Below are 3,617 nucleotides of genomic sequence, written 5' to 3'. Positions count from 1 at the left end.
AATGCCGAGCAGGGCTGAGAGGAAAGAGAAGCAGAGCTCATGGAAAGGAGCCAAGCAGAGAAACCCAGTGAAACCCAAGGGCATGGCACTGCTAACCACTGCTGCCTCATGAGAAGCGGGGCCTCCAATTAACAGCCCACATGAATGAAGATTGCTTTAGGGGAGGACTCTGGGAGAGCTGCGGGGACACCTTCCCCTTTGGCTGCCCCCAGTTTACCCAACCACTGGCTCAGGGCGACCCAGCCAGCACAGACCCCCCTGTCCTGGGTTCCAGCAAGAGCGGCCACCGAGGTGGTCTCTTGGCCACCACGCAAATCCCCCCAGACACTGCATTTAACTTTAGTGCTAGGCAGAGAGTGTCACAAAACGGGGGTGCTGGTGAGGACCTGCCAAAGGCTGGGGATGTCGTAACTCGGAGGGGTCCCATTTGCCACTGCCTCTCACTGCCATGCTGTGCAGCTCTTACAACATTTTCCCATACACAAACAGGGGCAGCTGCAACGTGAAACCGAAGGCGGGAGTTTGGCCGTCGCGGGGTGTCTCCTGTCCAGCCACTGCTCATTGGCTCCTGCCCGTGTCCCACATTTGGCCTTTGGTAGGCTAAGGGTACCTTCACAGCCTGTCCCCTCCTGACCGCTGGCCTAATGACATTACTTGCTCTCTGCTGTTTTGAAAGGGCATTTGCAGATTTTCCTGTTATATTTTACCTTGGTAATATTATCCCCAGCCCCTCCAGGCTTAGCACTGTGTAGCTGTGGCTGGCTGCAGAGTCAGTACAATGCTCCAGAGTGCTTCGGCTTAGCCAGGGCCAGCTGGCAAGAGGTGGGTGCAGGGGGCTTATTTGTGCCCTTATTTCTGTGGCTGACACCTCTTAGAGTACACAAATACAAAAAGCAGCAGACATTGGAGCTGTGGCCGCTCTTCTGCTCACAAAGCTCAGGTTCTGGTTTAGGAGGAAAGTTGTGAGCACTTACTGAAACTGCATGGTCACTCTGTGCAGAGAAGGGTGTGTGCATACAGGGAATATAGCATCCCCTTCACACCACTGCACTGAATACAGTGGACTGGGTGCCTTCCCTACCCACCACAGGTATTTCTGAGCCTGCCACATGACTAACTTCTAAGGAGGTGGAGACAATACCAGCTATAACATCTTGTCCTCCTTTGCCTCTCTCCCGGTGCTTTCGAAGCCCTTTTTATGAGCGTTATTCAGCCAATCCCCCCAGAAGCTCCAGGGCACAGGGAAGTGGTGTGATTTTCATTCCATAGGTGAAAAAACCCAAAAGGTAGAGAAAAATGCTTGGACTGTGCAAAAGTCCAGAGCAGTCAGGAGCAGAAGTTGGAGCATGTTAACATGGACTTGCAGCCATATGAGGGACTGTACTTCATCCTCCAGGAGCCCACTGAAACCCAGCAGTAGCAGCAAACCCATCCTTCTGAGATGCCTCCATTTCGCTCCATCTCTGCTGTCCTCTGGCCCTATCTTTGCACAAGGACAGCACAACCCCAACATCCCATCCAGTTTTACCTGCTTGGCTGAAAGAAGCCCTAACCCATCTCTGTCCAGAGGAGAAATGGGGCAGCGCAGGCTGGGCTCTGCTTTTCTCGTGCTCTGGTGCCTTTGGGATGCCTGGCCTGGCTGAGCCACATCGTGCTGGACACTGGTGACCAGGTGGGTGCCCTGCAGGCTGTCATCAGCTAGGGACTGGGGAGGGCTAGGAGAGCTCATCTTCTCAGGTTAGAAAGCATGGAGGGAGGAATGGTGCTTGCACACACCAGAAGGGAAAAGGTATTTCTGAAACACACAGCTACGCCTGGCTTGATTTTAGAACAACTGTTCACAAGGAGCTTCCATGAATGATTACTTCCTGTTTGAGTACAACTGGTACAAAGGAAATCATGAGACACTCGAGCAAGAACCTTGCTTTTTGTGCAACAAATTCCTCCCAAAAGACTACTTTTACATCAAGGTCTTCCAGGCCCTCCACTTCTCCACTGATGTCCTCTCTCTGTAGTATTCAGCACTTGCGTCTTCTGCAAAGAAGGAACTCGGAGCAGGGGAACACAATCCAGCTCACCGGACAGCAGGGTCTACCAGGAATTCGAGTCTTGGTCTGCGAGGAATGGCACATGTCCCAGAACAAGGCAATTTCCTTCCCCGAGCACTTCCCATCCCTATGATGCAGCGCAGCAGCACTGTTCTATGGTGCCTGCCCTGAGCTGCAGCTCTGTATCCCGACAGCAGTGTTTCTGGGCCCATACCTCCCACCTGAGGGAAGAGAAGTTTCATTCTCACTGAGCAGCTTTAAAAGCACCTGGGGTAACTGTTTAAACAGTTCATAAAACTAATTAGGAATAAAGTGCCCCAGCAACATGGAAGAGTTGGTGGCAGTTTTTCTTGCTTTGTCCCCTCCCAACCACCTCTGCCCCCAGCTCTCGTCAGCTGTCTGATGTAACTCATGCTGTCTACTTACATCCTCTTTCAGTCCAAGTCTTAGGATCATGAGGGAAAATCTAATGTTGCTACGTTGCATAGTGTTCACAGCATGTCCTGAACTGAAAGGAGGCCAGAGGATATTAAACAACAGCTGGAAACAGCTCTCCCTTTGAAACAAAAGCAAGGCAAGGATGCAGATGGGCAGCAAGCCCTTCCTACCAGGAAAGGAGCATCTTCTGCTCCCCCATCAAAGCCCAGTACACTACTTTCCACCTAGATCACTCCACATTGCTTTGCTTCATCAGCTGCTTATGTGCAGAAGTGTCCTGTGAGCCCCTCTGACCCATCCTGAGGGGATTTGATTAGGCTGCAGGTGTTGTCACTCGGTTCGTGGTGTATCAGCTAATTCAGGCCACAGTGCCAAGCCCAGCTCTTTCGCTTGTAATTGCTATGGGTTAGTAAATAGAACATTCATGAGAGTTTTGATCTCATCATTAATTATTTCTGAAAGGGCTTTTAGCATACGTCTCAAAACCCCAGACAGAAAAATGACGTGCGTGACATCAAGACACTCGCAGCAACAGCAGGATGAGCACTGAGATAAAAACGAGGCAAATCTGAAGACCTTTCGCTCCTTGTTACTCTTTGGTCTCAGTCATCTGGCTCTGCTCCAGCGCAGACCCACCCAGCCCGGATGTGACCCTCAGCGCAACATGCTCAGGGTTTATAGACATCAACGTGGGATTATCTAGAGACTGTTGAATGGTGTCTGGTGGTGCTGGGGGTCCTCACTTTTAAGGGCTGGCACATTTAAGGTGTGTGCAGCACTGCTTAGAGCAGGAGTGCACGTGCCCCGCAGGAAGGTGGGAAATAGCCTCAAGTTGTGTGAGGGCAGGTTTAGGTTGGATATTAGGAGGAATTTCTTTACTGAAAGGGTTGTCAAGCAGTGCAGCTGCCCAGGGAGGTGGCTGTGTCACCATCCCTGGAGGTGTTTAAAATATAAGTAGATGTTGTGATTAGGGACATGGTCTAGTGATGGACTTAGGGCTGGTTCAATGGTTGGACTCGATGATCTTAAAGGTCTTTTCCAACCTAAACCACTCTATGATGTTCTGATTCTACCACTCAGGTGCTTGTGCCCCACATGTAACTGTGGTGTGCCTCCCCCCATTCCTCCGCC

The sequence above is a fragment of the Mesitornis unicolor genome, unplaced genomic scaffold (assembly GCF_000695765.1).
Source record: "Mesitornis unicolor isolate BGI_N332 unplaced genomic scaffold, ASM69576v1 scaffold33133, whole genome shotgun sequence".
In the NCBI taxonomy this organism is placed as follows: Eukaryota; Metazoa; Chordata; class Aves; order Mesitornithiformes; family Mesitornithidae; genus Mesitornis; species Mesitornis unicolor.
This window is presented reverse-complemented; position numbering follows the sequence as displayed.